The 16197-nt window shown below is 41.5% G+C and overlaps 1 protein-coding gene across 1 annotated transcript in view; it reads left to right on the top strand.

Annotated features, from left to right (window-relative positions):
• Nucleotides 1-16197, top strand: part of LOC142893456 (cornifelin homolog A-like) — a 197833-nt gene that overhangs the window by 35382 nt on the left and 146254 nt on the right. The gene's annotated exons all lie outside the window — the stretch shown is intronic.

Genomic DNA, 16197 nt, shown 5'->3' with positions numbered 1-16197 from the left:
TAAAACCTTTACCGTCACCTTAATAAATTCGTGGAAATGTTCTGCGTTTCCTCGTGTTTATTGACACGGAAGTGAAAATCGAGCGAAACTGGGAGTTTGAAAAGTTGTAAGCACCATCATATCTTCTTCTTCTTCTTCTTCTTCTTCAAAATAGTTCTCATTATTAGTGTGTTTTACGGTGTGTTGTAAATGTAGTTATGTCTTTTTGATTATTAGTTTGTTTACATAACACATAACACATATAATCTACAATTCAATTACATATCATTATACCACTATACTGTATATTATTCTCTAATATACTTCATGCTAACATACAAATGGTTGTTTGTCATTATGTGATGACAGAGCAGATGTTTTTGTTATAATGCAAATGAGGAAAGGGTTCATTTGTTGTTGTTTTTTCAAAAAAAAAGAAAAGAAAAGAAAATCCTTGCACAATGTAACTGTTGATGTAGAGTATCCTGATTATGAACTATGAGTTCTGTGACTGCTTTGACCTCATTGATGAGTGACTGTGACACCATGTTTTAGTGTGTCATTAATGGCGTAATGCAGCTGAGACTCTGATGTCTGATATTTACCACATCCATCTTGGCAATATCCAAACCTAATCAGTCTTCTTTAAGTGGTGTGAAAATCCAGAAAGGATTGCTGAAAATTGCCGTTGAAAGCACTTCAACGGTCATTGCTAGAAAAACAAAACAAAATAAAACCTACAAAAAGACTGGAGTAGATGCTGCAGTAGTGACAGTTTTAGTAAAACTTGATGGCAATGTGTCCTATTAAAGAACAGACACAATTGAAGGCTTTTCTCAGTAGGCAACATATATATTTTTTTAATTCATTCCTAAATGGCTTTGGAAAGGAACCAGTTAAACACAGCAGCACTTTGTGGTGCCTCAGTATTCAGCGGTGTGTGTCCGGTCCCGCTTGCACCAGTGAAAAGCTTCCTGCTGTTTCCTCAAAGCCTCATGCCACCAACTAGTGCAAATGGCAGAGAAAAAAGTGATCAGTTTGCTTTGAATGTTAGCAAGCAATTGTTAGTCACCAATTTTTGCTTTGCCTTCAAAAAGCTCCTGATCAACACTTTACCATGAGAATGTGAGATAAATAAAATCAATTTCAGAAGCATTCCAATTGCTTTCATGTTATCAAGGTTTAAAGAGGAAACTATATATGTGTTTTGAGCTCCTTGACTGTTTCTTTTAATCTTCATTTACATTGAATAAATGATCTTATTAAAGGTGCCCTATCATGGCCATTTTCAGATTTAGTAAGTTAATGTTGGTGGCCTACTTCCAGCAATAAATCAAAAAACCTCCTAGTTTGAGCTGTACAGACCTTACAAAACAAGCATTTCTCTCACTCAGCCTGTAAAGGCTCTCTTCCCTCCTCCCCTACCTACTCCATCCATGGCTCTGCATTGGAACAGCTTACTCACTTGTGATTGGTCAGCCACTCACTGCCACCCCTAGCTTGCTGTAGTAGCAGAAAAATGGCTGCTAGCGCTCATGCAGCGATCCCTTGCCCAAATAATAAAAAAAAAGTGTTACTATGATAATCGGGTCCTTGTAAGCAAAATCCGAACAGCTCAGCCAATTTAGAAATGTACAAGTTGTCATTGGTGTGTTTGTTGGTTTGTCAGTAGCTGCGTTTCCATTCCCCCTAGAATTGCGCAAAATGAAAATATCGCACTAAAAAAACGGTAATGGAAACATCTAAACTTGGAAAAAACCTCTCAAATATCGTTAAAGGTTTTTATGCTCTCATAAGATAGACATATGCAGTGTAATTGGAACACTTTTATCACATTTACACCTCACCGGACGTGACGTACGGGGTCACGTGACCAGTTCACTTCAAGTGAAAATGGCACATTATGTTTGGAAGGAGGAGAAGATGGAATATTTTTTACAAGTAGTCAAAGAGAAAAATATAGCAAACATTTTTGACAGCAAACCACATCGAAATGCAGGTTTGTACAAGGAAATTGTACAGGGAAATGAGGGAGAAGGGCTTCGAAAAGCCGTGGTCTCGTGGGACGAGATTTTACGAGAATTACGGCTTATGCAATTCACACCATTCAATGGAACACCTGCAAATCCCAATTGTACTTAGTCGAAATTTTAGAAATATCACTTTTATTTTGGGAAAAACTGTAATGGAAACCCAACTATTAACACAAAAAGTCAGGTTTTCATAATAGGGTGTTGAGTGTCCTCATTGAGTTCTTAGCCACTAAATGAGACTGCATGCATTTACCTTGTAAATGGGCCACTGTAACCTCAACCATTTGTGAGTGTAAAGTCACATAGACCAAACAAGGCCGTGCTGTAACTCTATCGCTCGGGGCTCTCTGACACAGAGAAACTGGGCCTGAACAGGCCACACATGTCCATCTGTCTCTCACACACACACACACACACACACACACACACACACACACACAATGGTAACAGAAGCCACTCTCAATGTGCCACTGTAAACTTATCCTGTCATCCCAGTTCCATCTTGCATTAATGAAGAGGTTCACGATGTGATGTGTTCATGCCATCTTTATTTGTCACTGCTCTGCACATCTACTGTAAATCCATAACCTCCACCTCAAAGGTGATCAAGAAGACATCCACAGTGATATAATCAGTGGTACTGTTGCGATTAGTTGGTGTAGTCAATGTAAACGACTATGCAAATTAGTGTGCACAAGCATTTAAAAAAGAAAGGTAAGATGCACTCAGTCACAGAAAAGGATAAGACAGCATAAGTAACTGATGAAATGGCGAGCTAGTCTCTAATGTATATCAAAATCGCTGACACAACCTGTCACTTTGCTTATAGTAATATCAGGCTCCACACATATAAACTTGAGAACTCAGAATATTGTCTGTGTATTTTTGTGAGCACAGGACTAACTTTGCATTGTTAGGTTAGGTAGGTCCAGGGTCCAGCAGACCCCCGTGACCCTGAGCTCGGGAGTAAGCGGGTATGGAAGATGAATGAATGAATGAACTCCTTTTGCATGAAAATGTTACTGTAACTCGAATTCTAAGTAGGTGTCAATTTTGGAGACAGCTTTAACTCCTAAAAAGTACAATAACTGTCTTTGGGTGTTAAACAGGCTACTCAGGATACTCGCCATGCGTGCTAGCGGTGTCCATGATCCACACATTGTAGTTCCGTGCCTGCCAGCTTTCAGTGCGATATGGCAAAGCTAAAGGAAGCTAAGCTAAGTGTAGTAGGCTGTTCCACACCCTGACTAATGGGGTATATCTTCATAGAAATCCAGACAATTATGCAGAGACTTTCAATACATAATGTTTTAACGGTTAACAACTTAGCTTCTAACAAAAGTGGGCTGATGTTGATGTAAAGGTTAAGGTGAAAGCCCAGACAGGGCCTGAGGAATGGATTCTCCATGTCTACATCAGTAGGCTAATGGTATATTTTACTCCTATTTTTGACAGTTAAAGGCAAAGTAGTCTTATTGAATTTCTGCCAAGGAAGAACTGCACGCGACATGCTTCAATACTCACTGAACATCCCCAAAATAATTGTCATTGTTGTGTATTTTTAGTTCGTAATTAAGTTATTTAAATTGTTTGGATTTGTAGTTTTATTTGGTAACACTTAAGCTATTTTTATTGTTCATGGCACAGGTTACTAGTTACTGTGTCTTGGCTGTTCAGCTGATTTCAAAATAAAATGGACACAATGAAATAACAAACACTTGATTTTTTTAAATTGGTCATTTAGATTAGTCGACTAATCGAAAAATTAGTTCAAAAGATTAATCGTCAGAAAATGTATCGTTCATGGCAGCACTAGTAATCAGTGGTACTTGTGGTACACACGCTGTGCCAGTGTGCATTTATATGTTAAACATTGAATTACATTTAGAGTTTTTTTTTCCAAGGTCAGCATTCATCCTTGTATGGTTTTATTAAAATGCAAAACACACATTGTGGGTTTCTCCCACCTTTTATTTTTTTCTGCCTGTGTTCATTTTCAGCTGCTCCTCTCTGGCTCAAAGACAGAACCACATGTCCCTGTCCTGGCCCTGTCATGGCCGATTGTAATTCATCCTACATCATTAAGCTGATAGGCCCTGGCTCGCTTTCACTGAGGCGCACACATGCTGCTGTAAAATTCCTGATCAAGGCACGCTCCCAACCACGTGACTGCTCAAGTGCTGTTGACTGCAGATTATAATCTATCAACGGTGCTTTTCTGCCAATTGGGGCTTGGGCGTGAGTCAAGGTACAATTCCCTATGAAACTGCTGCTGATTATTTTCCCATATTGGCAAGAAATGGCTTGTTTATAATGTAAATTACAGCCCTGTTCAGCATAGTGCAGTAGTATTGTCCTACACTACTATGTTATGTAAAATAATATTTATAAACTATATGTATATACATGTATAAATGATATCTGCATAGATTGATAGATAGAATACTTGATTGTCTGTCCCAGATGGTGACAGAAATTCTCCTTCGACAGGGCTCACAAACACATTCAAATATTCCCATCAAGACAAATTTTTACATGATAAAAATAAATAAATATGCATTAACTATAACCAGAATTAGTATCATTGGAAATATGATCGTTAACTTGACCTAATTCAAGACAGGATGGCTGCTGGGATCCGAAGCTATAGAGGAGAAAGTGTGAACCAATTTGCTGACTTGCACAATATATGTTGTTTGTTTATAAAACACAGGATATGTCCCTCTCTACCGGGGATTTACCTTTTATAAGCACATTATTCTGTTCTTTGCTTTAAAGAGCTTATAAAGGAAAAGTAATTTAAAATATGCCTATTAAATGCAACCCACCAAAAGCCAATTAAGCTGTATTAGCTGTTATGCTTTTTTTTTTTTTTTCCTGTCCTATCATTAACCCACTCATTTTTTTCGACTCTTTCACTTTATGGAATATATTCATCATAGAGTTGAAACATCCCACAGAGATTTCCATCCAAAAAGACGCAGTCGCTTCAGATTTGTCTTGTTGACATCCTAATGGCTCTTTATTGGATTGAGATCAGGTGACTGTGGAGGCCATTAGAGTGTGTCAAACTCATTGTCATGATCAAGAAACCTCTTTGAGACAATTTGACCATTTTGACATGGTGCATTATCCTGCTGGAAGTAGCTCTGTAGCCATAAACGCCATCAATAAAATGCATTGGGTTTGTTACGCACGCATCCCTGACTCCTGCAGAAGGTGCTCACTGACGTCACAGTTGATTGCGATGCTGGCAGTCATGTCTGACTTTGGACACAATTACTTTTATTGATCAACATCTCTTCCTCTCCTTCGCTCTCCTCCTTTCAACTTTGCAGATGCTGCTGTTGGCATCAGATGCTGTGTGTGTGTGTGTGTGTGTGTGTGTGTGTGTGTGTGTGTGTGTGTGTGTGTGTGTGTGTGTGTGTGTGTGTGTGTGTGTGTGTGTGTGTGTGTGTGTGTGTGTGTGTGTGTGTGCGCGCACTCGAGAGGGGATATAAAAGTGAGAGTGTCACCTGTTGATGAAATGCTTCTTGAGGCTGCAGAGGTTTTGATGAGATTAATATTTGTAGTAGTTGATTCAGGTCAGGTAAAATTTTAAGATTCCTCTGGTGACACAAGGACAAATATGGATACAGGCATCTTGTCCACTCTCTCTCGCTGTGTGTGTGTGTGTGTGCGTGCGCGTCTTTGATTTTATAGACGGCTTGCTAATAGGTGGCTCTCACAAAATTGCCATATTCAAAAGCAAAGACATGTACGTTTTACTAATGTCCCATTAGAGCAAATTTGCTCTGTGTAATATTTAACAGCCATATGAATAATTTCAAACTGTAATTTAACTATTTATGCCTGCATATTTCACAGAGAACTATATCAAGCGAGGGTGGTATTGTGTTGGAATTAATCCAGAAGGAGATGATATTTCCACCTTTTACCAACATTTTAGATGGTGACAAATCAACTAGAAAAGGTGTCTAATTTGCAACCAGGCACTTCTAGCTCCGTTTAAAAAGTTAATCTTACATGCTACATAACTCCATGTTACTGATATTAGTTAATGTTATCATTTTTGCACATATGGCGAACATAAGATAATTTCTTTTTTTTTTTTTTTTTACAAAATGAACAAGAGAAGAAAGAGACTGCAGCAGACAGGTGATGGACAATAGACGCGGTTAAAATGCAATAATTTGTGTAATTGACAAGTTTCCACCTCCTCCTTCCTCGCTCACGATCATGAGCACTTCTTCTTGAAACCCATTCTTCATGAAGATGTTTGCTCCCTTGAGTTCTCTGCTTTCGAAGTGCCAACTCGTGCTTCCTGTTATCACACCTGATAGCCAGCATCTTGGTGTCACTCTTCTTAAGCAGAGGATGAAATACTTCAATGTTACCGGAGTCTAATTGGTTCCCTTTGGAGTCCAGGAAAGCAGTCTTGCTTCTCTGTGGATCTGTCATGTTCCCCTTCGCCGGTGCTGCTCACTGCCCAAGCGTGATTGTCCACGTAGTTTTATCCTCCTCCACCAACTCCAGGATGCATTTCTGCTGTAGACTGATAGCTGAGATTTCCTCTCTTACAGAGTCGAGCGACTTTTTAGTGTCATATATATTTCCTCAATCCAAAGGCCACCTTCAGTCCCATTATACATATTGTGGCGGCTGTGGAGAGCGGGATGCTCCCCTCGGGCCGCGGAGCATTGTGGGAGAATTGTGTTGGGGAGTTGCGTTAATGGTTATGGTTAAACTGCAAGTGTGCGAGTGTTTGTGAGTGTGTTTGTGCAATGATTAATGTTCTGTTGGTGTTGCACGTCATGCTTTGTTTGTCGCCTGGGTTTGAACCATGAGTGAAAGTGTATTCAGTTTAAGTTAGCCCCGGCTGCCGCCATTTTGGGGTGTGTTCCAACAGCAAAATAAAAGGTGACGTTGATTTGACGCACCAACAGCAAATCGGCACTTGAGTGGTCCTTCGTAAAATCGCTACAATATGATGTTGGCTCAGTGAGCTACTTGAGACTAATTTACTCTTTAAATTCTGTATTCTTTATTTATACTTTATCTGCTGTAACGAAAACGACAATCATTGAATTTTTCAATTTAGATGATAATTATTTTGCAATAGTGAAAGAGGTGGCTAAAGGAACAACATGTTGCAAGCGTTAATACAAAGAAAATTCGCTCTGAAGCAAACGGTATGATCAGAGAACAATATCACAGCTGCTTGTGATCATTGTAATGGTTGTGAACGAGCCGGCTGGATTGAATTTCCATCTACGTTCCTTGTCAATCGAATTACAATCGAATTTTCCTCTTCTTCGTGCTCTTTTCTTTCTCTTCAGTGCTCCTTCCAGTTCACACCACCCCCAGAAGAGCAGCTGTTGAAACTGCGTGACTCTTGGCATGAAAATATTAGTACTTCTCCACCCATTAAAATCGAGACCTGGGACTGTTCAATGTGAAAGTGACCGAAGTCTGTTTCAACACTTGACACATCATCCCGTTCTCACCTTACCGACGTGCCACTTGCGACCCCACCCATACCCAACCCCTCTCCTTTTCCCTTCATTTGCCTCCATCCCTCATTAGCCCTTCATCAGTGCTGACTTATCCTGCTGTTTCATTACTCCCTCGAGGTGGCCAGTGCTGACGCAGCTCTGAGGAGTTTCCTTGCTCCGTCTGCTTTTTTAAAATTTCCTTCTCCCTACTTGCACAGCCCAGGCAAAAAAGGGTCCCTGATAAACCAACAAAGACCTGAGACACATTCAACGTCCATGAATGTTTCGACAGAATGAACAGATGGGTAAAGGTACTAATGGAGGAAAGACCAACATAGTACGCACCAACCAGAGATTATTGGCGACTAACCTGAAGCACATCTTTTGATCCTAAATACACCATTCTGCATTCCGCTGGGTAATCTCTCACTCCCTCCACCCCCATCTCTTTTGGTGTGCACTCCAAATACACAGTTCAAAGACCCCCTCCCTGCTCCTTCTCCTCGTCATCCTCACATTAATTAAATCTGTGTGTAATTACTATCATCAGGAAGGGAATCTGAGGCGGGTGAGGGGAGAAAAATTGGTCACGGCCTGCTATCTTTGAAGTGGAATTACTTGAGCAAAGTTTACCACCAGAGTATGAAGACATTTAATGTGCGGGAGATGGGCGCTTTCAATTGAGAACAGTCAGTTTTAAACCGATTCACCTGCCATCACGCGAGCCACCAGCTTAAAGTGACACGCACAGATCAATAGAGATTGTTGGAGGATGTGTTTGGATAAGAGGGTGCTGTGTCTGCTCGTCCTTATTCCATGACCTTCAAGCAGATAACTCCACCGCTGCAGCTTTGATAGTTTATTGATGAAAACAGCTTGTAATTATTCATCAGGAATTGGAAGGCAACGATGTGGCCATGACTTCTCAGTGCATGTGTTTATGGTCGGTCAGGTTAACAATAGCAGATTATGCATTCCAAGTCTATATTGGCTAATAAGTGACTTGCATAAAGGTTTATATTTTCATCTAAATACCAATTCAGCGGTGTTGGTCTGTAGATGTATGTGTAGATGTAGGTTGTGGGTTCGATCCCCGGCCGGGTCATACCAAAGACTGCAACAATGGTACCCATTGCCTCCCCGCTTGGCACTCAGTATTCAAGGTTGGAATTGTGGGGTTAAGTCACCCAATGTTTCCTGGGCGCGGCACTGCTGCTGCCCCCCGCTGCATCTGGGGATGGGTGATATACGGAGTACAGATTTTGCATCCTGGGGCATTTGACAATCATGGGGACGCTAACTTTAACTTAACTGTGGCATATTGAAACAACATAATGTTTGCTAACCCACTTTGTTTTGGTTCATCCTCCAAATTGTGTAAAAAGTATATTTTGTGAGTATGTATTTGACTCTGAATAATAAAAGAGCGACTCGGGCTTTATACTGGACCATTGTCATCATGTCAGTCACAGGCCAAATCTTAACAAAAATAATGACTTTCTGTAGTGATTGTAAAAAGTTCAAATGTATCTCATTGAATGAAAAACAATACATGGAAAAAAAGGGATCTTATTGTCCTTTCATTCAGTCCACCTCTTAGAACAGTAAACTCCATTGGTGGGAGAACCAACTTTTGCCATTTACACTTCTTTATTTTAGTTATCACAGCCGGCTGCTTCCTCCTCGCCTCAGAGCCCGGCCGCAGACTGAACTAATAACCTCTGAACAGTCAATCAGCCACTGAGGCTGCAGGCTAACCTCCTGCCATTACCTTTTCTTCATTTTGTCATTTTCCCACCTCTCTGCCTCTGCACCTCTCTTTGCAATCGCAGGCAGTTTGGGCCAGGAGAGGACAGATGCACAAATGATTCTACAACACGGCCGTGTGTTGCACTTAGGTTTAAAGTAACCTCTTAATAAAACCTGTGTTTGTGCTGTATGCGTGCACGTGTGTCGGGAAGCTTCTCTCCTTCATCCTTGCCTCGCTTCCCTGGCGCTCCGCCTCTCCTTAGTCAGCGGAGGTCGTCGACACAGGCAGAAATAAAACACACACGTGAAGGTGGAAAAGGGCTTGTTTTCTTTTGCACGTGGAAAATGGACGCATGTAAATGTGAACAAATACATTAAACTCATTCACAGGAACATTTTTGTGTTTCGTGCTGAATGCACAAGCATGCAGACAGACACTGGATTTAAAAGACATGTGGGACATGTTGTGAAGCTAAATGGAATTCTAATGTGATGCCCACTCTCCATGTTCGTGTGTGTGTGTGAGAGAAGCAGAATGATTGAGTGATGTAGGACTGTGTGTGTGCGTGTGTGTGTGCGTGTGCGTGCGCGTGCGCGTGCACGCTTGTGCCATTTAGTGACATTGAGCTAAAAGGGGTACAATTGTCTGCAGGAAGTGTGTGTGTGTGTATCTATATGGGTCTTTGTGTGTCTGTGCCTTTATGCATCTGCGCCTATAACAGAAAAAATATGTTTTAGAGGTAATTTGAAAAAAAAAAAGCAATACTTTTTTTTGCACATGGGTGTGTTATGGAAGTATGTAGGGGAGGGGGAGAATTGGATGTAAAGGAGTGCACTCTGGGGTGAGATAATGGAAACAGATGAAGGGAGTGGGGAAGAAGAATGTGGAACGTGTGAAATGGAGTAAAAATCCAAATGTAATATTACTTTTTCTGTAAGGGCCGCGGTAAGAACTTATTAAAACAGCACGGGAGGAAGAGATTGCATGCACGTGCATGTGAGTGAGTGTGTGTGTTTATGTGTATCTGTGAGCAGACAGACTGCATATGAAAAATGGCCTTGGATTTGAATCTGACTAACCCATGCAATCACAATTGTGTGTGTGTGTGATTTGTTTCTTTATTAATTATATCCTTATTATATATATATATATATTTTTTTTTTATTATTATTATTTTTTTATTTATTCATTTATTTATTTAATGATATCTTTAGTTCCGTGTGTCTCAAGCTCAGCTCAGGTCAATGTCATCCATCCTATTGTTTTTGTCAGTCAATTTATACAATACGTTATACAACATTATCCTACAACATGCACTACAATCAGAATGCCTGTATTGATTAAAAGCGAGTGTGGAAATGTGTAGCACCTGTTGGTTTTAAATCATTCTAAAATGAGTTGGGATATTAGGGTACAATTGTAAAACCTTGAACCTTGAGCAGGTCCATGTCTTTGGCTACTGTGACCTTTGTGTGACCCTGCACTCAAAAAACGTCTGGTTAGTATGTGTAGAATTACAGAAGCCCTGACATTTCATAATTTTGAGTTTTCTTAGTTGTTTTCTCTGAGTCCATCTAACAGGAACATCTTCCCCTTGTTGTGAAACACTCACCAGTGACTCGAAGTGACTGTCAGATCGCCGCATCTTCTTATACAGCATGTGCTCTATTGTCACAGCCGCTTATTTCTCCCATCTGTCAATGTCTGTGATGTGGCTGAGCTATGCATCAGTGCCTGTCCTACAGCGAGTGGAAAGAATAGGGAGCATGGGTAACGTGAGAGAGACTGTGCAGGACATGCAAGCGATTCATGTCTTTGGTGGCAAGGGATGAGTCATCTCGACCTGCACTGCACTGTGAGTGAAACAACAGCAAGAGATACCTGCAGAGTCGCTGTGTGGGACGTTCACTTTAAGAGGGAAACAAGAATGAATCAGTAGCACATCAGGCCTTGCTCAAATTTGATTTTGGAAGAGGTTTCCTCCAGTTAACTGGTCGGAAACGGGACTCTTTGTGGAAATGCATGTAGTGACTTCCACTTTTTGACTTTTTGGTTTTTATGTTTTGTTTTGTTTTGTTGTTTTTTTCCAAAGTCAGTTGTCCCAGCTCCACACCTTTCACCAAGTGCCAGGCATGGACACTGACAAGGGCTACAAAAATGAAAAGGGCAAATGAAAAGGTATGTAGTACCGCCAGGTTACTATGCATTTAAATCCATCAATGGAGTCAATAAGAAGATGCCAATGGAAGCATCTGTAAATGGGGAAAACGACAGAAACAGAAACAATGGAAGGATCAATAAGTAGGTTAAAATCTATCATTGCGCCAGTGCTGGGAATTGAGATCTGCGGATTGGACTCTATGAAGTCAGACCCGCAGAGCTGTAGATAACCGCTCCAACGATCTGTCCACTCATGTTTTTTCTGATCCTTTGTTGAGGTTTTAGAAGGAGTTAAAACACTGGGTCAAAGGTCACTTTGTGACTGTTTTGTCGTCTCTCAAAGACATGACATTGCTAGGCTTAGTGAGTGGAGAGGCAGTGAACGACATGGTTTGTCTTGATGATTAGCAGAGCTCTTCTGGGACTCCCAGTGATGGGATGTCTGGATTGCTTCGACGCTAATACCTGCAGTGACTCAGGGACTCTGCACCCTGATACAGACCAATAAACATGTACACTCATAGTTGCGGGCTCACAGACACACACACACACACACACACACAGTCTTGTGTGTGTGTGTCTGTAGGGCTTTTCTTTCCACACTTTCTAATATAAAGCCATTCATCAGTGAGTTTTTCTGCTCTGACCCTCGGCGAGGTGGCAATACTGATGAAGATTTAGGACCCCTTGTGTGTGTGTGCGTGTGTGTTTCCCCTTTTCATAGGTGTTCCTTCACTTTGTCTGGAGCCTTCTTGCCAGTGCAACAACTGCTCACACTGTGTGAGGGAGATGCCACACTCACAGCTATAAAGTAATCTGACATCACAATGACCTTGGGGCTGCTGGCCGCCACCCTTGGTCTTGCGCTATTCAACTGTGTGTGTGTGTGTGTGTGTGTGTGTGTGTGTGTGTGTGTGTGTGTGTGTGTGTGTGTGTGTGTGTGTGTGTGTGTGTGCGTGTGTGTTTTCTCTTTGTGTCTGTGCGAGTGTGCGAGCACACAAAATAATCAAATTGTTGATCGCCTTCATTAACATAGCCGCCCGTCCCTAATGTGCAATACCTCCAATCTCCCAATGCCTTATTGTTATCAAGTTGTGTTTGTGTGCAGTAGAGGCAGAGATGTGTCAGAATGATTAGGCTGGAATTACATCGCAAGGCTCTGCTGTGATTGGCTCATTTTTAGAGGTTTCACTTCCAGGGAGGGGCTGTGGTTATCAGTCCCATTACCTTTCTAGCGAGATAAGAAATGTCCACTGGATGCTTGAGGATGTGCGTGTGTATCTACCTGTGCGTTTAGTATATGTGCTCACACATCTTCAGTTCACCGCCGCATACAAAGTGTCCCGTGCCTTTTCCTGGCAGGAGAAGGTCGGCCTAGGCATCTAGAGTGTTCCTCCAGGTAGGCAGTCAGTCATGGCAAGAGCCGCTGATCCACTCACCTCTGCAGAGGTCATATGTGCGGTCCCCAAAGCCCCGAGGCCTCTGAAGGACCATCAATCACCGCAGACCTTGGACACAGTCTTCCCTCACAATATAGGCTTGTAATGTTCTGTAAGGACACACAGTGGTCAACCCTTTTATGTGCAAATGAGTTATTTTACTCAACTCAAGATTATGTTTCTGTGGAACACGTCTCAGAGTTAAATAATGAAAGTAAGTCGACACCGCAGGTGGAGCTTGAAATTCATCCTTGCTCGAGTACAGCGATAATGTCGAGCCATTTGACGTGGAGATCAAGGTTGGGGTTCTGATGTCTTCATTAGTCACACTAACGTCTGAATTCTTCCTTGCCACACATCAAAAACACAAGGACAGAAACAATCATTCAGTTGGTCGTGAATGCTGTTGATAAATTGGTTGTACAGTGCGCAGTGTTTACCTGCTTCTTACAGCACAGCCACTCCCAGAATGGCTTTCTTCCAGGTCCGCCCAGGTGCCACCATGCAGGCATTGAAGCCAGTCTGTAGATTGTGTAATTGACACTCGTCTAATGTAGACCCTTGCACCAAGAGGCAGCCTTGCATTGCAACCAACTCACTACACAATCATTAAAAAGAAAAAAGTGATTTCTCTGCTTTGATTGTGAGAAGCGCAGAAAGTTTATCCAATCAACAACCAAGTTTCTGCAAATGAATTCCAAGTGGTCTTCTGTGAGCTATTTCATCATGTAGATCATTTTTACATTTTCCAAAGCTGTCTTATGTAGAGAGCAGATCCCAAACATGACACGTCAGCCCCTTACGTCAAGCAGACGTTAGTCATTCCCTCCTCCTGAAGTACACCAAGCAGAGAGGCGCTCCAGCACATTTATCATGAAGTAATTGCGCGGCATTCGGAGCAGAGGCCATTAGTGGAAAATAATCTGCGTGATTTGATCCCCACCCCCATCCAACTCTGTCATCACCAGGTCCTATTTTTCTGTTCCCTTGACTGTCCTTCATTTCATTTCATCCTGAACCTTCTTCACACATTCCTCTTTAGGCCCCACCCCCTCACCCTCCACTCCCTCACCCGCCACAGTGACCAGATGCCAGCGATTTCAAGACTGTTGACATTTTTACATTTCTGCATTCACAGGGATGTTGAATATTAATGATGCTCTTTTCTTACTGTCGGCTTTCTACCACCTACTTAATGTGCGTGGATGCATTTGTACTGGATTGCAGATGATAAAGCATCTGAGCTGAGATTTGCTGTTGTTCGCGGCTATGGGGAAAGACTTGATGGTGGAAGAGAAGGCCAGTCAATATTTTATGAAAGTTAAAACCTCAGGGCACTCTCATTTAATAATGCTTTCATCCCCTGGACAATGTTTATAAATTGATTATATCTGGAGTGCTAGAGGATGCCAGATGTTTGAAACAATAAGTAGGCCTGACTGATTGCTAAAGCCAATATAGCCTTTATAAAAAGTGTGTTTTAAGGATATGAAGCTTTACTTGATTTGGAAACCACTACAGCCCTGCATCCCTGAAATAAAAAAAAAATAGTAAATTGAAAAACTAAATTAAAAAAAGGACTGAGAATGTGTATCTTTCAGATTTTGAAACTCTTTGTTTCATAGACGATGGAAAAATACGAAGATGATGATCCGTTGTCTCTTATGGACACAAATCATCACCACAGTCATTATTAAATAAATTTCAACATACTCACAATAGTGTGATCTTGCATATAAGCACAGTATAAAGATGCTAGCTGAACTTAAACATGGCTGTAAACTGCGATCACATGATAGCCATGTGTGGCAAAAAAAGAAAAAAGGAGAAGCTTGGAGCAGAAATCACTCAGTAAAATACAATTACAGTGGACTGATTGAAGCTTGACTCATCGACCATTTGTGGCTTTTTTCCTCCTAGTTCAAAAGCAAACAATCATCTTTAGATACACTATAGTCCTTATTGACACTTTTATTAGATGACTCAATGGACCTTATATATAATGTCATTTAAAAAAAACAAAAACAAAAAAAAACAACAACAAAGAACTAGAAATGGAAAATATCTTATTTGTACCAGATTTAGCACTTTCTGTTTGGACTATTGACCAAACATGAGGTTCCAGTGTTTTCTTTTTATTGTTTTTTTTATGTTGTTGATGATTTGGACATAAAAAGCTGTTGGTTAGACTGTACATCTACGGCGCAACAATTTTTTGACAGATTTAGAGGAACGAATATCCTTCTCTAAGGTAGGATTTCTCCCTCACAGCTGTAAACAGAGGCTAGTAACCCATTTTATGTCATCCAGCAGAAATGTATTGAAGCACACTCTCACCCTTAAAGTGTCGGGGCAGATTGGTCAAAAAGTTATTATTCCTGTTGTTATTGATGAACCCAGTTGTGAGACTGATTGGTATTGCATTTCTTCAGAGCTGTGAATGGATTTTTATCTCCTTTGACTTTCAATGGACTTTGATGAGTGTGATTTACAACCGTGACTCAGTCGTTCCGTCTCCTCCTGTAATACCTCTCAATAAAGGTTAAAGACTCTCGTGCGCGCGCACACACACACACACACACACACACACACGCGCGCGGGCGGGCCAAGCAGCAAAAGCGAGAATGCTGACTGTGCAAACGCAGGTGACGTGCTTTGAAAACATTCAAGCCATTTGTTCCACCAGCTAGGATCACCGAGGCAAACGAACAGACATGCTCAATGTGGTGTGTCAAGCGACGGCTGCATGATTTAGGACTGTGGTCATTCCCTCCCCGCTTTTGTCTCCTCTCTGGCATGCACACACGCTCTCACACATGCTCACACATACGCACAGGCACATATTAAAACCATACACTTCAATGGCACCAATCACACACTTATACGAAATAACTCAGGCTTGACTGAAGTCAACTAAGGTTGACAGTGTGACCCCTGCCCATCAATCATCTGTCTCTAACAGGCGACAGACTGACAGGGGGTCACAGCCTTACCGCATCTCCAACCCTTTATTACCTCTTAAACCATTGGAGAGCACCTTCCCCCTTTGCTGACATCCCAACGCCTGGGAGACAAGCCGTGAACTCGCCTCCCGTTTCATGATGTAACTGTGTTTAACTGTGCCTGTTCAGTGCCTTTTGTACTAATTTACCAATTTAGATGGGATGATGATGGTGACAACGATGATGAAAACATTATTTTCTAGTCACTCAGAGGTCATTGTCTTACAAGGAACAGACCAGAACCCCATTGTGCTTTTGAATCTCTTCTACCCACCCACTCTTTCTCTTCCTTCCTGCTGTCCTCTACCTCAGAGATCTGAGATCTCATCCACAAGTCCC

Source organism: Nelusetta ayraudi, unplaced genomic scaffold (assembly GCF_046127955.1).
Source record: "Nelusetta ayraudi isolate G7.1 ecotype Tasmania unplaced genomic scaffold, CSIRO-AGI_Nayr_v1 ptg000042l, whole genome shotgun sequence".
NCBI lineage: Eukaryota > Metazoa > Chordata > Actinopteri > Tetraodontiformes > Monacanthidae > Nelusetta > Nelusetta ayraudi.
This window is presented reverse-complemented; position numbering and strand designations above follow the sequence as displayed.